Consider the following 22,094-nt stretch of genomic DNA (forward strand, 5'->3'; position numbering starts at 1 on the left):
ATTACGATGACTTTGCCACAGAAAAATTGGCTACTTGCTTTATAGGAAGCAGAGCCAAAACAGCTGCGGGACAGCCAGAAAAAGCATGAAATATGATTCCTCCCAAAAGGAAACCTCAGTATTCTGTACTCCTTAAAATGTGTGTTTTCAAATAAGAAAACTCTGCTCCCTTACACTTGTGAAAATGCAGCGCTTCAGATTTAGTAAATAATTTGTTGTTGTTGCTGTGTGCCTTCAAGTTGTTTCAGAGTTATGGTGACCCTAAGGCGAACCTATCATGGGGCTTTCTGGGGCTGAGTGTGTGACTCAACCAAAGTCACCAGTTGGGTTTCCATGGCTGAGGAGGGAATCAAATCCTGATCTCCAGGGTCACAGTCCAGTACTCAAACCATGAACACATATATGATAATAAACTAACAGCTCTTTAAAATCTTTTATTGGATTATGTCCATGTAATTTTTTCCCAACTAAATAAGAACAAAAACAACATATTTACAAATTATGTTGTAAAATCCAACATATTTACAAAGTATTATAGTATGTTCTTATATATGTATATAGCTTGCAATATGTTCTCTATAAATGTTAGTCACACACAAGCTTTTCTTTGTCAAAAGCAACTGTAATTTCTGAGATTCAAGAGAAGACTAAACAGTCTGTCAAAATCTTGTACCATTTTCTCTCATCAAATAACAATGGACAAGGTGTGGCATTCATGCCTATAGGAGAAAAATATAATTTCATTCCTTATACATATTCTAGATTCTTCCTGGAAACCTTCCTGCCTCTTTGTACAATGCATATGCTGTTGTGATCTCAACCTTCGCTAGAAGCAAACATCATTTTATTGTAACTAAGAGGATGTATCTGTCAGTTATTAGATCTTATAAGTATTGATCAAATGCCAGCTAAAGTCACAGACTTACTGCAAGCTCTGGATAATTATTAGTTCTTAGACCTGCACTCGGTAAAAATAGGAACTGTACTGATTTACCTTCCCGGAAAAACAGGGATATTTTGCACCAAAAATCAGTCAGACTGTTGCTCAGACCACTGATCTCTAGAGTCCAGCTCTTCTAACTAGTAGTAGCTCCCTGGGATTTCAGGTGGGGGCCCTTTCTTATAACCTATTATCTCCCAGGTTCTCACATCTACAGAAACACGAAGCATGTGCTATACCACTAGGTATGGTCTTTCCCCAAGATATCACGTTTTTGTTCTGCAAATGTATTTAGCTCACTCTTTCCTAATTAGTTCCCCAAGTCCAAGAAAACAAACAGCAGAGTGGAGTCTGGAGGCTCCCAATGCATCCTACTACTGAAATTAGGCAGATCTGACCCTGCAAGCTATCCAAATAGGCAACCATCTCAAAGAAAGAGTGGAATATATAATAACAATAGCATTAAGATGGTCAAAAAGAGGCTTATTTACCTCTCCCTATTGTTTCAATAAATACCAGGACAGTTTCTGAAGTCTAGCTCAGCATGCCGCAGACAGATAATAATCATTGCCTAGAGCAAACACTGTCTAGCACAACTGTTTAGAGCAACCATACTCCCTCTAAGACAAAGTCTTTGCTCCTGTAAGACCTCTGAGGAAGAGAGAAGCCTGACAGGTGCAGCTCTTTCCAAGGTAGTGTTGCAAAGGTGGGGGAAACATGACCGACCTGATATCCTGTCTCAGAGCCACAGAAATCTAGTGTCTTTAGAAATGTGGTCAACCTATACAATACCAAACAATACCTTAATAGAAAGCTTAATAGAAAGTTATTTGCCATCTCCCTACCTTCCATTTCCTTCCTGTGATTTCCTCTGACACTGATGCAGGTCACAATAAAAGTGTAAACAGGCAGCTTGTCCTGGGAATAATAACCATCCTTGGTCTCATGTCAGTCTTGTGCCCAAAAGGAACGAAGGAGGAGGAAGAAATGAAGGGATAGTATTTTCTCACACTTTATAGCCACGTATGGTTTTACTGTCTCTTAAAAAAAAAGGGGGGGGGGGGGAGAAATACATTTTCATAAGAAAGTGGTGGCGAGGAAAATTATAAACAGAGATTAAAACAGGGCCCAACTTTTTTAAAAAAGGGGAAAGAAAGTGTTGGATGGCAATTGATAAACAAACAGAGAAAAATAGCAAAAAAAAAAAAAGCTCTTTTCTGGTGAACTTGTTGAGACCTTTGTGGAAAAAAGGCCTGAGAAATATTTTTCCCTCATGGGAACTCTGAGGATCAATCTTTCCCACACTGAAATCACTACCAGGACTTTGGGTGACTTCTGTGAAATCTTTACTAGGCTCTTCAATGGAGAAAACAATTCCCTTATTGCTTATGCGAAAGAAACCCAAATGCAATAGTAGGAGTACATCTTAAATAAAACTGAAAATATTGCTGATTAACATGAGGTGAAAATATATGAACGTACAGTTGATTTGCATTGAGATAGGCCACTAGTTCGTCCTAACCACTACTCCCTACTCTGTCAGTAACTATGGAATTCTGGGATGTGTTGCCTTGTGCCTTCTCTGTCAGAGAACTCTGGTGCCACAACAAACTACAATTCTCAGAATTCCATATCATTGAGCCATGGCAATCAAAGCAGTGTCAAATGCATTATTTCTGCAGTGCAGATTAGACCCAAAAGATTAGCAATAGCAAAGATCCTTTGAATAAATTTTGCCAAGAGAACTCTATGATAGGGTCACCATAAATTGGAGATTAGCTGAAGGAGTATGGCACCAACAACATGTGTGGCATGCAGAAAGTCCCAGGATCAACTCCTGGCAACTCTATTGAAAAAGATGAAGTAGCGGGTACTGGGGAAAGTACTCTCACTGCTTGAGACCCAGGAGAGTATCTCCACGGAGGAAAAGAAATGTTCCCACTCCATTCTCACACTGACTTATTAAGATTATGTATGGGGCCAAACAGGCGAAACACAGGTACAATCTGCACTCCAGGGTGATTCTGCAAAGTAAAAAGAATCCCTGTTTGCCCTGAATCAGGCCAGAGACTCTGTAGAATCCACTGAGCTTGTGAACTGCATGCCAGTATAGGAATGGGGGAAGAGAACTGGTGGGCGAGCAGAAGAGGTCAGGATCAGGCGCCCTGGGGCAGGTGAGCTCCTGACTTCCCAGAAATTCTGCCACAGCACTATTCACATGGTTTCTCTGCTAAATCCTGTGTTTTAATGGGACCAACGCCAGGAAAAGAAGGGGGGAGTGTGCAGACAACACTGCCAGTATAAGCTTATTGTGGGTGCTGATTGTTCATAGCTCATCCTCCTCATGAATCTAGAAGCCCTGATGGTAAGCTGGGTTTTCCTGTCATTGTAGACATGGTCCAAGAATAGGGCATTCCACAAGTGGGTGCTGCAAGTAAGAATGCCATCTCCCCTGTCCTCCTTTACTGAGGGAACAGAGGTGAACACTGTTCCAGAAGATCTCAGTCCTTGGGCAGGCAGTCATATACAGGGAGAGACACTCCTTCAAGTGTTGCATATTCTCCAGCATTTCACAGATGAAAACTAGGGGACTTGTGGTCCAAGCAACATCAGTGTGGTCAAGATGGCAAATGTTATTAACAAGGAAGGAAAAATAAAGGTAGGAGAAGCTGCTGCAGTTTGTTTTTGCCTGAACCTACTGGGAAGGGCAAGACTCTGCCTCATCAAAGTGTGGTCAAAATGTTAAAATTGAAATTTTCATCCCATTAACAATGGTAAAACTGTCATATTTCTGGATAGACTGACTCATGATGAAGAAATGGCACTGCTTGGAATCATAGTATTTAATAATAAATTATTTCCTATACACTTTTGGGACTTCTAGTAGCAATCCCAGGATAGCCAAATCCTCCAAGCTGACAATCTGAGGATGAGAAGGTGCAGATAGCAGATCTGGTGTGGAGCCTGTTCTAGCAGGCATTGGATCACTGAGAGATGCAAGAAGTGACCATTGGCCAAGCAAAGAAGAGTTGCACATATGGTCCAAAATGCTTCACTAGAATGTAATCCAAGCAATCATCCTTAACCTTTACTATTGACTTCATCATTAATGATACTGAAGGAAATAAGTAGAGCAGAGGATAGTTCCAACATTGCAGAAAAGTGAATGAAAGCCTGTCACTGCTCTGCCCACCACTGCTTTGCATTGTACACGGAAGCAACCAAGTCTACCTTGAGTATGACCCACCAAAGAGACCACAACTGATGAATACATTAAGACTTAGTAAGTCACCTAAAACATTCTGCTGACTTGAAAAGTAATAGCTATTGGAGGAATGTGATTTTGTATGACCACTCCCAGAATTGCAGATTAGTTGAAGCAACCATCTGGACCTGGTACTTATTTACATGTTTGTTGATTTAACATGCATCGTGTTATCTGTTGTGCTCTAGACAGTAAGATCCTAATGTGCGGAATACATTTTGGGACTGTTTATGTATAATGAAAATTGTGGATAATCAGGAATGCTATTTTTCTTACCCTAAATGAATGACATCTTGGGGTTTTGGTGGAAGCATACCATAGAATTGTGCTGGAGGACCCAGAAATGCCTAAAGAAGTGTTCTCTCTAGGCATTTCTAGGTCTTCCAGCATGATTCTGTGAATGCTTATGTCAGAAGTTGACTGAGACAGCTTGCAGATGCAATTAATGGGCAGGTAGTGTACAACAAATCAATGTGATATAATGCATCAACACGAAAGAGCACGAGCAGCATGAAGTAGCACGACAGATCTGCAGCTCTTCATGGATAAGTGAAACTACATTAAATGAATTCACATTTAATGGGATCTTACTGTACTACTTTGTGAGACAAAATGTGTGCAAAAGCTTCAAATGCCTTGAAAATTACCAGGGGTTATAGGGTGTTTATGGGTAGAAGAATGAAGCAGAAGGAAACACAAATAAGACTTCATCTGGGCTACCTTGGAAACATGCTTGCATATCTTTAGAATTGTGTGCCTTGGTTCCAGGGACTTTCTTTCAGAAAAAAACAAGCTGATACAGCTAAAGTTAAATCAGTAGCACCTTTTGACAGCATGGAGTCTGGAAGTAGTCTGTAGAAGGCCATGACATCTAACCTGTAAAGGTAATCTAAACATCTGGTTAGGAATGTTAGTTGGATGGAAAGTTACTCCAGCACATGTGCAATATAAGAGTGACCAGGCAACCTGTATGGTACTGTATTAGAATGTATAAGCACTGAGCTCAGGGCTTCATTCTGTTCATATTCTGGTCTGTTCGAGTATGTGACAGAAATGAATTTCTTTTAATAAAGTTGGATAAATGGGCTGTGGTGTTCATCTGCATCCCTATAAAATGCTTAAGAGATAGTGTGAGTGGGGACAAGGTTCAGTGGGATGAGAAAAAAGAGGCCTAAAGGTTTAAAAAAAAGATATGTTTTTTAATTTTAAATTATTTTTTTAATATTTAAAAATGTTTTCCTCATTCTTTTAAAGTTTTCTTTAAAAGCATTACATCTTACCAAATTTTCACCATAACCACATGAAACTATGTACGTGTGTGTGTGTGTGTGTGTGTGTGTGTGTATATATATATTTAGCCTGTGCGTATGATATTGTAATTTAAAGGTGTAATTTTAACTTTGCTAGTTGTTTATGTTACAGCTATTGCCATTACATTCATATGAGTAACATTATGACAAAAAATTACAAAGGATTCTGTGTGATGTATAATAGAAGGAGATCAATGTGGAGGGTGACACCATGAGTTACTGCACAGGTGATGACAACTCCAGTGATGCCACTGCTTCCAGGCAAGTTTTGTATTTAAAGTGAATTCAAATAAAACTAAAATGTTTGTTAAAAATATAACTTCAGAAGAGGAACATGAATTGATTATCTCTCCAACTTTAAAACAAACAAAAACAAACAAGCTTCATTTATATACCACTTCATATCGCCTAAGCAGTGTCTAAGTGGTTTACAACTGTAAGCTAATTACAATCTGGGTGCTCATTTTAGTGACCTCGGAAGGATTCAAGCCTGAGTCAAGCTTGAGCCCTTTTGCTGGTTTTGAACTCGCAACCTTATGGTTTTGAGTGAGTGGCTGCAGTACAGGCATTTAACCACAGCGTCACCAGTAGAAAAAAGGATAATTTTCTATTTCAAAATAACTATGAAAAAAATAAGGAATAAATTAAAAGAGATGTAGAAAATGGGTAAATTTAAATGTATCCTTGACGCTGCAGTAATAAAGGCAAACGTTCTGCAAAGACTTTTATTTTATTTTCAAACAGTTCCCTTTTTAAGAAATGGAATAAACTTTGTGTAATGATAGAAGGGAATTTCCAGATTTATCTGGCAGGCAATGAAACCCAGAATAAAATTCAAAACATTATGTGATGCTAAAGAGAGGGGTGGGCTGAAACTTCCTAACACTGGATTATACTATACTATACTAAAGGACAAAGTTTGCAGTTTGGGAGTACTCCTGGATTCATCTCTACAGTTATCATCTCAAGTGGATGCTATGGCCAGGAGTGCTTGGTACCAGCTTCGGCTGATACTCCAACTGTGTCTCTACCAGGACCAAAAGGACCTTGAAGCAGTGGTACACACACTGGTAATCTCTCGTTTAGATTTCTGTAATGCGCTCTACATGGAGCTACCTTTGTACCAAGTTTGGAAGCTTCAGCTAGTCCAAAATGCAGCAGCCAGAGTGATCACTGGAACCTCAAGGTCAGACCTCATAACACCTGTATTAAAATCTCTACACTGGCTGCCAATTAGCTTCCGGGCCCAATACAAAGTGTTGGTTATTACCTTTAAAGCCCTATATGGCTTGGGTCTGAGTTACTTGAGGGAACACCTCTCCCTACATAATCCGCCCCGCACTCTCAGAACAACCGGGAAGAATTTACTTGAGCATCCCAAGGTGATATTAACAACTATTCACCAAAGAGCATATGTATACGGCTATGGCCCTCACGCATTGGAACAATCTCCCGGAAGAGATCTGACTCATTTCTACCTTGGATGCCTTTAAGAAGGCCCTGAAAACTTACCTCTTCTGGCAAGCATACCCCTCTGATTTTCTATAAAGAATTCCGCCTCTCGAACAGAAGTCTACAGTATTTCAGGATGTTTGTATATTGTATTAAATGTTTTTAAATAGCATACTGCTTTATATTATGATTTTAAATTGTTATTAGAATTACTGTTGTATTTCTGATTTGTACATTTTGATTGTAATTGCACTTCGATCCATTGGGAGAGGCGGGAAAACATAAATAAAACTTATTATGATTATTTTTATTATTACTATGCAGCTTGCTGTTTTAGGTGGTGGAAGGAATGGATATTCCTAAGACACAAGAGACTTTTAGAACTTGAAGGTCATGATTGAAAATATGGGTGGCATGCTTAATTTAAGGCACATACTGCATTTAAAAAGTTAAGGCACATGCTACGATTCTAGGCCTCATCAATAGAAATATAGTATCTAGATTGAGCGAATAGTACCACTCTATTCTGCTTTGGTCAGACCTTACCTGGAATACTCTGTCCAGTTCTGGGGCCCACAATTCAAAAAAGATGTTGAGAAGCTGGAGTCTGACAGGAGAAGGGCAACCAAAATGGCAAAGGGTTTGGAAACCATCCCTATGAGGACTTAAGGAGGAGCATGTTTAGCCTGGAGAAGGGAAGGTGATATGATAGCCCTATTTAAATATTTAAAAGGATGTCATATTTAAGATGGAGCTAGTTTGTTTCCTACAGCTCCAGAGAATAGGACCCAGACCAATGGATACAAAATTACAAGAAAAGGGATTCTACCTCAACATTAGGAAGAACTTCCTAACAATGGGGCTTTCTACACCGCCATTTGGGACATCCGGAGGACGTCCCATTTTAAAAAAGGGGTGTCTCTTATAGACGCCCCTGGGCCTAGTACGGACTCGGTCCGTACAAGATGGCGCCGGCCCTTCTACATGGCCGGCACCATCTTTGCGTATCGGACGCGTTGCGTCCGTACGCGTCGCGTCCGTACGCGTCGCGTCCGTACGCGTCGCGTCCTTTGTGACGTAGCGAGTGCGCCCCTGGCGCCTCGCTACGTCACAAACGCGACGGAAAAAGAAGCTCCATTTTGGAGCTTCTTTTTCGGTCCGCGTGGGAGTCGCGCCGTCTGAAGGCTCCGGCTCCCCCGCGGACCTACCGGCGGCGGCGGCAGAGCGCCGCAAAGTGGCGGTATGTACCCCGCCATTAAAAACCATTTGACAGTGGAACACACTCCCTTGAAGTGTGTTGAACTCTCCTTCTTTGGAGGTTTTTAAACAGAGGCTGGATGCCCATCTGCCAGGGGTACTTTGTGTCCTCCTGCATGGCAGGGGGTTAGACCTTATGGCTCGTGGGGTCTCTTTCAACTCTATGATTCTATGAAAAATTACCACATTAGAAATGGTCTTTTGTGAGTTTGGCCTAAGTATAAGCAGAACGTATTGGTTACTTCACCACAAGAAACATTTCAAAGGGAAGAATGGATTAAAAGTTGAAGGTAGTCATTATATGATATTGGTATTTGGAACAAGATAATTGGGAGCATAAATCAAGGAAGATGCTACTCAATGAAGGCAAAGATCTTTGCTAGTTTCCTTACTGGCAACTCATGGAGAGATTTAATGAAGAAACGAGAGATCCAACTATAGAGGCTGGGAAAAATAGTTTTATTCAGTTAGTTTTGTGTAAACATGAGGATCAAATAATCAAATAAGTGTATAAAAATCTTTTGAAATTAGAGAATGAACTGGTATAAGATTATATGATAAAGTGGGCACAACATTTTGGATACAATGGTAAGATGCAAACATGGGGGAAATGTGGATCAAAGATATAAAATTTACCGTGTGTAATAATTTAAAAGAAAATATGTATAAGGAGATGTACAGATGGTTATTTAACTCTAATTAAACTGTTGAGCATTTCTAAAACTGCTTCAAATCAGTGTTGGGATGGTCAAGATCAGGAAGATACTTTTTACATATATGGTGGACATGTAAGAAAGTGAAAAGTCATTGGTCCAAGGTGTATATGCTAAGTTCAACAAAATTTAATATACAGTTTACAATGACCACAGAAATGTTTTTGTCGGGTGTTCTGAGTAAAGAAATGTCTTCCTAAACCTGGAATTCTCAGCCGATGCTGCTCCTGCTTCCAATCCCAGGCAGACCAAGCGGGGACTCTGTTAAGCATTTTTCTGGACTAAATACAGAAGGGAAACACATTAGCAGCGATTACATCCTCAGTTAAGTCAACATAGTTGCCATCAGTCTGAGAAGCCTCTGTTTGTAATTCCCAACAGTTAGCCTTGCATATCCCACTTTTGGGTGGGACTTTCCTGGGTTTTCGGCCCTTGGGAAAGTCCTGTCCTGGCTTTCCAGGGTTCCCGAGGCCCCCTTCTGCAGCTCCGAGTGAAGCGGAAGCCTTGCCGCACTGGCGAGGTTTCCTTCTCTCGGCTACCTGGCCAGCATGAAGCCAAGAGAGAAAGAAGGCTCACCACGGCGAGGCCTCCTCCTCCTCCGGCTTGGGGCCACCTGAGATGGGCCCAGCCAGGGGAGAAAGAAGGCTCGCTGTGGCGAGGTCTCCTCCTTCTCGGAGCCGCCCGGGACGGGGCCGAGCCGGGGGAGAAAGAAGGCTCACCACTGCGAGGGCTCCTCCTACTCCGGCTTGGGGCCGCCCAGGATGGGGCCAAGCTGAGGGAAGAAGAAGCCTTGCTGTGGCAAGGCCTCCTTCTCCCTTGGCTCCGCGACGAGGTGAGGGGCCTGACCAGCGGCTAGGCCCCAGGGAAAGCCGCTACCGCGGCAACGGTCACTGGCAGGGGAGCCGTGCAGGGCCTAGCCGGCCAACTAAGCCCCAAAAAAGGTGGCTGCCATGGCAAGACCTCCTCCGCCGCAGCAACTAGCATGAGCTTTCCTAGACTAAAGTCTGCTTCCTTAGATGCATCTCTCACAGGTACGATTTCGATATCTTTGAATTCTCCTGGTGTGTGCCTTTCTAAAAAATTAATTAATGTTTTTGGCTTGTAGTTGGTTGTGTCCTCCATTTTTCTTTAATGTCCTAAATTTTCAGGCAATTTTGCCCTACATTTGTCCTACTTTCCCCCTGTTTTGTCCCGGTTTGGTGATAGCAAATTATGGCAACCCTACCTACAGTGACTTTGTGTAATGATACTGATGGACATCTAATCAGTGAACTGAATTCTCTTTTGAGGGAGGGTATGCCATTGCAGTTCATGAATCGAGTGTTGTCCTTATGAATTTTATTTGCTGAGTTGGCTGAAGTTGCAACTTTTCATAATTTATACAGTGCTTTTGATGAGAGGAGGTGGGGAGACACCAGGAGCCTGTAGGGAGAAAAAATATTTTATTTTTGATGCATAGCATGTAAAGTTGGCATGCATATAAATCAAACAGAATTGGTTATGGTTCAGGGTTCAGTTTGTAAGAGAATTCATTCAGAATGCAACACAAAGCAGTCCTGTATTTTAAATGTTTTGAAATTCACCTATTTGGTAACTTCATGGGCTGCATTATTTTATTTTGCTGAATCTGATATTTGTTTTACTTGCTTGACACACAGTGGGAAGAATTTTGTGGAAGTTGGTTCAGATAACCGAGAAGCAATAAGTTAATAACTATAGGGAGGGATGTAGGGCTATTAGAATGTACTGATATGTGATGAGTGAAGAAATTGTTTTTACAGGCCTGGAAGAATATTGCAATTCTATTCCAAGCAGAGGCTCATAGGCTGGCAACAACAACAACAACAACAACAACAATTTATTTCTTACCTGCCTCTCCATATGTCATCTTAACATGCTATGCATCAAGAATCAAATATTCTTTTTGCAATGTCCAAAACTTCTGTACTCAATGTGAAAATTTCTAACATCTGTGTAGCAGTTTCCCAAAAGAAAAAAAAGGAAAGTGAGCCTTTTGAGCTCTGCTGCAAACTGTATAGCCTTGGGAATAAACTATTTATCTACCTATAAAATGGAGTAATGATCCAAATTGAATGGGTGCCTCCTCGCTAATTAGTTAATTACAAGTACTCATTTCTCTAATATATAATAATGAGATACATCTTGCAATAAATATGCCAGCTAAGCGCTACAATATTGTCTCTATAATTTAATGGACCCACAGTGGGGAGGAGAGACAGTTCATGTTTCACATCTCATTTTGCCTTTGAATAACCAATAACACATTGCTAAACATTTGGCTGTATGAAACAAATGCTTCATTTGCTGCTTTGGCTTTCTGCTAAATTACAGCATTTTGAAAGAAGGAGAGGGATGAAGAGGAGAGAAGGAGCTGACTGTTTTCTAAAAGCTGATCAGCTGACATTTAATTGCGGTTATGCTTTTTTTTTATTGCTTTTGGCTTAATGTTCCCCTTTCCTCCTCTACTACCTAAATAACAGAGCGGTGTCTTTTGCCATGGAAAACAAAACAAAAAAAAAACCCCTATCAAATGTCAGGCACAAAGGGGAATAAAAAGATGCTGACATTATGCTTTGCAAGGACAAATTAATTCATGAAAAGAATGTATGCTTGCCACAACTCACAGGAATGGGGAGGGGAAGAGAACTCTATGGAGAAATTACATGTGCCAAACGAAACGGCAAATATAAAGGTCTGTTAGTAGCAAAGTCACAAGGGCAACATGATTTCAGTTAGCATCCAACTGCCTCAGATCTTGTTATAGAGAGAGAACAGATACTGCATGCAGCTCTAATTAAAGTGGAAGCTTCTCCAAGGTCCTGTTGCACATGGAAAATATGACCAAATCCACAGCTACATGCAAGAGAGAATCGTGTCCAACCAACAAAATATTATGATGTTTTGAGTCTTGTGAATGCCTAGTTTTCAGTGTGGATGTCTTTCCTTGACAGAAGACATTCCATCCCACTTCAAATGGCTTTTTCATACTTCACAATTGTAGTGCAATATTTCACTTTATTCTACTTGGCTGCATCCTAAGGAATCCCAGGTTTATAGTTTGGTGAGGCCAGGGATGTAGCCAAGGGGGGGGGGTCCGTGGGGTCCGGACCCCCCCTTCCGCTAGATACAATGAATGGTGTGTGCCACCACGCCACCGCACCCAAGCCCCATTTATAATGGTGGAACTTAGTCTGGACCCCCCTTTCCCAAAATCATGGCTACTTCCCTGGTGAGGCACTAGAGGTGTTGCTACATCTGCTGTAAAGTAAGTGATGTGGAAATTGGGACTGCAGATGTTGCTAGATGACAACTACCACTGGTCAGATTGTTAACTGGGGCTGACTCAAGAGAGCACACAGAACTTAATTGTTACAACAGCTCCACTGGCTGCCAGTCTGTTTCTGGGTGCTGATAATGTCACCCAGAATTACTTTGATGATTCAAAATGCTGATGATGAACTAGAAAGTCCTGTACGGCTTTGGTTCTGGATTTCTGAAGGGTCCTGTCTCCCTTTATAAGCCCACTGGAGCTCTAAGATACTCTGGGAGGCCATTCTCTCTATCTCACCACTTTCTCAGGCTCATTTGGTGGGAACAAGGAAAAGGGCCTTCTCCATAGCTACTCCCAGTCTTTGGAACTCCCTCCTGATAGAGGCCAGGATAGCCCCATCCCTGATTTCCTTTAGGAGACAGATAAAAACATTTTTGTGCCATCAGATTTTAGAAACTGAGTGGGATGTGTTTTAATATTGTGCTTTATATGTATTTACTTGTATGTTTATACGTGCTTTTAACTGTATTTCTTTTAATATTTGTAGGCCACCTTGAAATCCAGTACTGGAGAAGGTGGGACATAAATTAATGAATGATGATCATGATGATGACCAAATAGTGACTAGTAGGGTGCTAAAGGTTTCTGTCCTGCACCTAGTGTTGTTTACCATCATAGAATCATAGAGTTGGAAGAGACCGCAAGGGCCATCCAGTCCAACCCCCTGCCATGCAGGAAATCCAAATCAAAGCATCCCCAACAGATGGCCATCCAGACTCTGTTTAAAGACCTCTAAGGAAGGAGACTCCACCAGACTCCGAGGGAGTGTGTTCCACTGTCGAACAGCCCTTACTGTCAAGAAGTTTCTCCTAATGTTGAGGTGGAATCTCTTTTCCTGGAGCTTGCATCCATTGCTTCGGGTCCTGTTCTCTGGAGCAGCAGAAAACAAGTTAGCTCCCTCCTCAATATGACATCCCTTCAAGTATTTAAACAGGGCTATCATATCACCTCTTAATCTTCTCTTCTCCAGGCTAAACATCCCCAGCTCCCTAAATCGTTCCTCATAGCGCATGGTTTCCAGACCCTTCACCATTTTAGTCGCCCTCCTTTGGACACACTCCAGTTTCTCAATGTCCTTTTTAAATTGTGGTGCCCAGAAATGGACACAATATTCCAGGTGGGACGTGACCAAAGCAGAATACAGTGGTGCTATTACTTCCCTTGATCTAGACACTATACTTCTATTGATGCAGCCTAAAATCGCATTGATTTTTTTAGCTGCCACATCGTGCTGTTGACTCATGTTCAATTTGTGGTCTACTTGGACTCCCAGATCCCTTTCACATGTAGTCTCATTCAACCACGTGTCACCCATCCTATATCTGTTAATTTCATCTTTCCGCCCTAAGTGCAGTACCTTACATTTCTCCGTGTTGAAATTCATTTTGTTAGCTTTGGCCCAGCTTTCTAGTCTGTTCAGGAAATTTTGAATTTTGATCCTGTCCTCTGGAGTATTTGCTACTCCTCCTAATGTGGTGTCATCTGCAAATTTGATAAGTATGCCTCCAATTCTGTCATCCAAGTCATTGATAAAGATGTTGAATAGCGCTGGGCCCAGGACAGACCCCTGTGGGACCCCACTAGTCACTTCACTTCAGGATGAAAAGGAGCCAGTATTGAACACCCTTTGGGTTCAGCCAGTCAACCAATTACAAATCCATGTAACAATTACATTGTCTAGCTCACATTCCACTAGCTTGTTTGCAAGAATGTCATGGGGAACCCTGTCAAAAGCGTTATTGAAATCAAGATATACTATATCCACAGCATTCGCTTCATCTACCAAGGTGATAATTTTATTTAAAAAAGAGATCAGATTTGTCTGGCATGACTTCTTTCTCTGAAACCCGTGTTGACTTTTTGTGATTATGGTATTGCTTTCTAGATGTTCACAGACTCTCTGTTTAATGATCTACTCTAGAATCTTTCCTGGTATTGATGTCAGACTAACTGGACGATAATTGTTTGGATCCTCTTTTCCCCCCTTTTTGAAGATGGGGACAACGTTTGCCCTCCTCCAGTCTGATGGGATCTCTCCTGTTTTGCAGGAGTTTTCAAAGATTATTGCCAATGGCTCCGATATTACATTTGCCAGTTCTTTTAATACCCTTGGATGTAGTTCATCTGGTCCTGGAGACTTATATTTGTTTAGATTAGCCAAGTATTCCTGTACTATCTCTTTACTTATTCTGTGCTGAATTTCCCCTGTTCTGTCTTCTGCTCCATTTTCCTGAGGTTGAGCACCGTCTTCCTTTTTTGAGAACACCGAGGCAAAGAAGGTGTTGAGTAATTCTGCCTTTTCTTTGTCTTCTGTTAGCATTTTGCCATCTTCTCCACGCAGTGGCCCTACCATTTCCTTCTTCTTCCTTTTGCTGCGGACATACCCCAAAAAGCCCTTTTTGTTGTTCGTAACCTCTCTAGCAAGCCTGAGTTCATTCTGTGCTTTAGCTTTTCTGACTTTACCCCTACATGTGCTTGCTATTTGTTTGAACTCCTCTTTGGTGATTTCCCTGTTTTTCTATTTCTTATACATGTTCTGTTTAAAACTTAGTTCAGTTGAAAGTTCCTTAGTCATCCATCCTGGTTTCTTGAGACATCTCCCATTTTTCTTCCTCATTGGAACTGATCGAAATTGTGCCTTCAGTATCTCCCTTTTGAGAAACTTCCATCCATCTTGAACTCCCTTCTCTTTTAGTATTCCTGACCATGGGATCACCTCCAGTATTTCTCTAAGTTTACTAAAATCAGCTTTCCTAAAGTCTAGAATGCATGCCTGACTATGCCTGGCTTCTCCTTTCCATTGTACTGTATAACAAATTCTAGGAGAACATGGTCATTTCCACCTATGGATCCCACCACTTGCACTCCATTAACTAGGTCATCCCTGTTGGTTAGGATCAGATCCAAAATAGCTGATCCCCTTGTTGCCTCTTCTACCTTTTGGACAATGAAATTGTCTCCAAGGCAAGTGAGGAATTTGCTAGACCTTGAGGATTTGGCTGAGTTTGACTTCCAGCAAATATCAGGACAGTTGAAGTCACCTATCATTACTACACCTCTCCTTTTTGAGTGTGTAGTCATCTGTTCTAGAAAGACATCATCCAGTTCCTCAGTCTGACTTGGGGGTCTGTAGTAGACTCCCACAATAACATCCCTGTTGTTTCCCTCCCCTTTAATTTTTATCCTGATGCTCTCCACCTGGCTTCCAGGATTGATGTCCTGGATCTCTTCACTGGTGTAAATGTCCCTGACATTCCTCCTCTTTTCCGGTTTGGTCTGTTTCTCTTTAAAAGGTTACACCCCTCTATTTCTACATTCCAGTCATGAGACTCATCCCACCAGGTTTCAGTGATGCCTATTATATCATATTTGCTTTGTTGTACCATCCTTATAAATAATGGGATAGGGGGCCCACTTATCAAAATTTTCGGTGACACCAAATTAGGAAGGTTAGCTAATTCCTCAGAAGACAGAACCAGGATTCAAGATCACCCTAACAGATTGGAGAACTGGGCCAAAACTAACAAAATGAATTCTAAAAAGGTTAAATATGCTACTGTATATTTAAGGGAAGTGGAAAAAAAGTAAACTGCACAAATATAGGATCATAACATCACAAGCTGAATATGAGTTAACAGAGTGAGCTAGTAGTTCACAATGGGAGAGGCCAATGCAATTCTAGGCTGCATCAACAGACCTGCACCATCAAGGTGTTGGATTCTGCTTCAGTACAGATCTTTAAACAGAGGTCAGAGGGACATTTTAGCTTTGTATTCCTGCATTGACAGAGATTGGATTGGATTAGATGAAACATGGGATCCCTTCCAACTCTTTGCCCCTGCCCTTATTATGCATGTTAACACATCTCTTACTGTTGATGGATCATATCTGCTGGTATGAACAAACCACTAGGTACAGGTTTGCTCCCATAGTTAAATAAAATAAAATAAAATTTAAGGGATGTCATATACAATAAGGTGTAACAAGTTTGTTTGCTGCTGTTCTGGACACTAGAACCTGAACCAATGGATTCAAATTACAAGAAAAGAAATTCCACCTAAAAACTATGAAGAACTTCTTTACTATAAGAGTTGTTCAAAAGAAGAATAGACTGCCTTGGAGGGTGATAGACTCTTTCTTTGGAAGTCTTTAAACAGATTAGATGGGAGTGCTTTAGTTGTGTATTCCTGCATGGCAGGGGGTTAGAATAGATGGCCCTTGTGGCAACTTCGAACTCTGGGATTCCATGATTCTAGGAAAATAAAATTAGATTGATTCTGCTGCAAGTACTTAGCGGATAATAGTTTTGTTTTTATTTCTGTCTTTATTACACTTGACATCATGTAGGCAGTTCACATGTAACTGAGCCAGATGGATGCAAAGTTGGAGGGGGGGGGGTGCAGTTCTTTTTCCTTTTTGCAGGTGCTTTGATAAAACTATGCCAAGAAAATCTGGATCTAAAAACGGTTTCCCAAACATTCTAAAAGACTGTAGTAAATGTGGCTAAGCTGCATGTAGCATATTTGACTGCACTACAAAAAAATCCCTTAAACCACACTCCAAAATAAAGCTGGGGGGGAAAAAAGACATTTAAGCAGTAGAAATCAAACTGTACAATTTATAAGGAGTCAGCTAATGAAGCCTACAGATTTTTATAAATCTCTGCTTAGTTTCTAACGGAAAACAAATCCTTTGTTTCAAGAAATTGGTATGGAAATTCATGTAAAGATATATATACCCCGATTTTTAGCTACACTTAGTTTGAAAGCCTTGGCAGGATAAATAACAGCCTGCAGAAAATACACATAAAACAGCAGCAGTGTGCAATTGGAATTCTTTCAGTTCACTGTACAATGACAGTGAGTTACAACAAACTTTGTGTGTATATGCACAGATGGCATTTTTAAAGGCTTTCTATAGATCGTACCTTTCTCCCAAAACTGAGATTCAAGGAGGCTCACAACAAGAGGAGGAGGAGGAGAAGGAGGAGGAGGAGAAAGAAGAAGAAAGGTTAGAATATTAAAACACAATGGCATTAAAAGGAAGCAAAAACATCTCAAAATAACTGAAGTACAGAATCCATCTACCAGAAACCCCATCCAGAACAATCAGTCTATTGCCAAAACCCAGCCTAAATAAAAAGGTATTTTCTGTCAGCAGAAGGATATTAGGGAGGCCTTTGAGGTCCATTGGCTGGGAGTAGGCACTGGGGAAACCCTCTTGCATGTCTCTGCCACACATCCCTCTGAAAGTGGGGGGACTGAGAGAAAGAACTTCTCCAAAGATTTCAGAGGCCAAGGAGGCTTGTATCCATCAGCAATTAAAGGCATCAATGCTTGCTGTGACAAAGTAGTACATACATTGGAAATGGCCTTTTGTACAAAGCTAAAGGTTACCTGACGTGAGAGGGAGGCAAAAAACAAAAACAAACACACAAAACCAGAAACAATATCATGCATCCACAGAAAACTTCCTAAGCAAATGTTTGATAATGTTCCTCTTTCCACCATCACCACTATGATAGAGAAAATCTAACATTTTGTAGAACAGCATATACCAAATTTTGCACTCCTGGAGGCCTTCAGCTGGGCTAGTGTACACCCAAATTTGGAAAACATCAGAAATGCATGCTAATTCAGCAGAGAATAAACAGTGCTAGTTTAACAAGAGGAGATGATTTTGTAGTTCCTTTCAGGTAGAAAGATTACTGGTATCAATTGGAGATGCAGAGGGTATGGATCGTACTGAGTGACATCCAGAAGAGAGGTAACACCTGGTTAGGCCCTCCTCCCTTTTGGGGCAGGAGAGTGCATGGACACGCTTACCGGCTGCTCTGGCCCTGGGCATCACTCCAGGGAGAAAACCCAGGACTAGAGAAGCAGGAGGGGTGCACGCATACTCTTGCCAGCTTCTCTGACCCCATGCTTCCTCACAGGGAGAAAGCCCAGGGCTGGAGGAGAGTGCCCTTTTGGTTGCATCCCCAGCAGCCCCCCTGCACCAGTTGACACTTCGCCATACAGATTTTGTGCCTTGACGAAAAGATGATGCAGAAAATTATTCTTGTTGCAAAGGGTGACATTCTCAAATTGTTTTGCAATGGTTGAAGATGGTGTGAGGAAAGGGAAGTGTAAAAAGCTGGAGTTCTCAAAAACAGACACATTCTGCCATCTTTTTATTACAATAAAAGTAATTATTGTATACAAACAGAAGGCTACAGAGATGGCTGTGCACATGAAGATCCAGATGTTTCCAGTCACTGTATATTCTCATACTGTACCTTGTTCACACATAGTTACTGCAGCAGAACATGGCTCATGTGCCCAGGCATTCCAAAGAGCTCACAGAACTTTCAGTCTCAGTAACCTTTGCACATAATTCTGTTATACCAATGTCTGGAAATTTTACTTTGTTAGATGATAACATCCAGGAGCTTTTGAACATAAAATCCTGAGCTTGAAAAAGTCAATCTTTTGGAACACAACTCCCAGAAGTCCTGAGCTGGATGATTCTGCAAGATGCAGCCCAAAACATTAACTTTTCCAACATCTGATGTATGTTTATGAGAAGGAGGTCCACTTCAGACCAAGCAGATCACTTGAGTGGAGACCTCGTGTGTAGGTGTTTATTCATGGCGGTCCCAGTCCATCTTGACCTTTCTACATTTGGTAGAGAAGGGGACATGAATTTAAAGTTCATTTACATGCCTAAACATGTGGAAAGAGACAATACTGGGGACATATGCAAACCAGAACTAAGTAGCACCTCAGTATTGAAATGTACAGAATGGAGAAAAGACAGCTGTTACTAATAAACGCAAATTGAAATCATATTGAAATATGGAAGACAATACAATATTGTGTGTGTGTGTGTGTGTGTGTGTGTGTGTGTGTGTGTTGTGTCCCTTGAAGTTGTTTCCAACTTAGGGCAACTCTAAGGCAAATTTATCATGGGGTTTTCTTGGCAGGTTTCTTCTCTCTCAGCCTTAGAGGAGCCATTGACCTCCTCTAAGGCTGAGAGAGTATGACTTGCCCAAGGTGGGGTTTTATGCTCAAGCAGCGAATTGTACCCTGATCTCCAGGGCCATAGTCCAACATTCAGACCACTACACCATGCTGGTTCTCAACATAATATTAGCAGGAAGTAAATTAATTTACCTTAGCAGTTGCATGGAAGCCAATGTTCTAAAGCAAAGCTGAGGAACACAGCTCTTCAGATACTGTCATTCTGCAATTCCCATCAGCTCTAGTCAGTGCAATCAATAGTGATGGATGATGGTAGTGCCAGTTGAACATGTAAAAAACAACATGATCCTCAGCTCTGCTATATAAAGTATTCTATGCAAACCTCCCTGAATAAATCTTGCCAGGAGGAATCATTTCTCACCAATGGAAGTTGCAACCACATCAAAGACCCTTCCATGAATAGAAGGAACAGTTCCAGTTGCAGAAGGCCAACTTTCTATCCAAAGCAATGTCTACTGATGTTTCCTGAATGGACAGTTCACCTGTACGATGAAGTATGAGATGGTTGACAGTTTTTGATTTTCATAACTCAGAGAAGGCTAATGTGAATAAGCTGAAAGTGAGGTATGATGGGCCATAAGGTCCTTCCCTGAGAATTTCATGTGAGGAAGCAGAACTGATGGCTTCTTGGGAGTGCCTGCTTGCTTCCATTTATGCTCTTCTTCCATTTATATATAATATACTGCAACAACATAATTCTCCAGCATTCTTTCATCCAAGAGAAAAAAACCCTATGAGCCCCTGGTGATTTCCCCTCTTGTCTTTTTTGGATCAATATGTAGATTGACACATTTAGGCTTCATTTCCTCCTTGCTCTGAGTACACTCAGTACTTTATATTCTCCCAGCTAAAGAGAAGCAGGCAGCACACAGAACCTTTGCAGCAGCTGCGAATATATAAGTATATATGGTACTTATGCAAGAATTACCTGACCTGGTCATTTTATTTCACCAGTGCCTATTACTTAGTTTTGATAAAAAGTTTATTGAAATATAAATTCCTCTCAATCTCTACTGCCAAAACTCTAGTCCATGCCCTAGTGGTTTCGCGACTAGATTATTGTAACCTCCTTCTAACAGGACTTCCTCTTTCACACCTCCATCCTTTAATATCTGTCCAGTATTCAGCTGCCCGTATTGTCACATCCGCTCACCGCTTTGACCATGTTTCTCCTCTTTTATCCTCCCTTCATTGGCTCCCCTTCCCCTTTCGCATCCGGTACAAGCTTTTGTTACTGACTTTCAAAGTCCTCCATGGGTTGGCCCCTCCTTACTTATCTGACCTTCTTTCTCCTTACATTCCTACTCGCACCCTCCGCTCTGGTAGTCAGGGTCTCCTGTCACAATGTAGGACTACCACTGCCCCCTCCCGAATTCGTCCCTTCTCGCTTGCTGCCCCTTACTCCTGGAACCTTCTTCCCCCACATGCACACCTCATCACTTCTCTGCCCAGTTTCAAAACTGAATTAAAGACTATATTGTTTAGAGAAGCATTCTCAGAGGTGAGACCCTCTCTGACCCAGGAAGCCTCCTTCTAACCATCCATCAAGAAGCCAAGCCCTTCCTCCAGTCCATCTGCCTTGGTCCAGGCCTCGGAGGTGGAAAAGATCTGCTGGACCTGATCCTATTCCCCACCACCACTCCCTTCTCCTTTTGTGTCGTGTCTTTTAGATTGTAAGCCTGAGGGCAGGGAACCGTCTGACTAAAAAATTGATGTACAGCGCTGTGTAAAATTACAGCGCTTTATAAATAAAGGTTAATAATAATAATAATAATAAAATATGTCCAACTGCTATTTATTTTTATGGTGTAGGAAGCCACCCCTATTATTTCCATATTATTTTTGTCTTTTGTACCAAATTTTCTGTTAAATTAGTAAGGCTCAGGAACACATCTGCTCAGTTCACTGAGGTATACCTGTAAATAAGTAATATTCCCAAGCTCTACAGAAGAGACCCAGTTTATTTCTTCTGGAAAGGACAAGAAGCAGCAAGGAAATGGTGCTACACATCTCTTCCTTCAAAGAGGAACATCTGAATTGTGGTTCCATGGGAAAAGGTCATCACTAACATATGTTAAAATTATATTAGATGCATTTCATATGGAAAATTCAAGGTTTATCCACACATTCTTTTTTTAAATTGGAGAATACCCATGAGTTGGTAGTTTTAGCTAGCCATGGTGGTGAATACATTTTATGAATGCTCCAAGAAATGAACATGACTCATCAAAAACTCCTGTCTCAGCATACTCTTCAAAGGTTTTCCAGGATGTGGTGCACCATGATCTTTGCATGAATCAGATTACTAATAAAAACCTATCATCAGAGATTTCCAAAAATAAAATAAAAATAGCTAAAATGTGGGCATTCCTGCAGTATCTTCTGTAGTGAACAGACATGATTTGAGTTCTTTGCAATGTCTATTTTCTTGCCATGCCTGTTTATAATTTTGTCATTTAATGGTCCCATGACCTCTTTGGCTGATTTTCTAATAGTGTTTGACTAGTAGTATTTTATATCATTGTCCATTTGTACTTAAAACACTCAATTAAATGCCTTACTGACTTGCAAGATTTACTTGGGTTTTCTTTTTTATTTCCAAAGTATTTGTGCTATTTTCTTCCTTTTGGCAAGACTTCCAAAGGAAGGCCCGAGTCTGATATTAAACCATATTATTAAATCCTGGTAAATTTATACTAGTTGTTGTGTTCTCTCTCTCTCTCTCTCTTTTTTACAATTTTCCATTTCTGCAGGGAAAGTTATTTTGGACAACAGCTCCTAGA

At 41.1% G+C, this 22,094-nt stretch overlaps 1 long non-coding RNA gene across 1 annotated transcript in view; it reads right to left on the reverse strand.

Annotated features, from left to right (window-relative positions):
* Positions 1–19,383: 19,383 nt before the first annotated feature.
* LOC121922341 overlaps positions 19,384–22,094 on the reverse strand; it is a 123,287-nt gene continuing 120,576 nt past the window's right edge. Inside the window, exon 5 of the long non-coding RNA XR_006102138.1 lies at positions 19,384–19,531. This is a non-coding gene — a long non-coding RNA (uncharacterized LOC121922341). The remainder of the gene's footprint in view (positions 19,532–22,094) is intronic.

The sequence above is a fragment of the Sceloporus undulatus genome, chromosome 1, assembly GCF_019175285.1.
Source record: "Sceloporus undulatus isolate JIND9_A2432 ecotype Alabama chromosome 1, SceUnd_v1.1, whole genome shotgun sequence".
NCBI classification, from domain to species: domain Eukaryota; kingdom Metazoa; phylum Chordata; class Lepidosauria; order Squamata; family Phrynosomatidae; genus Sceloporus; species Sceloporus undulatus.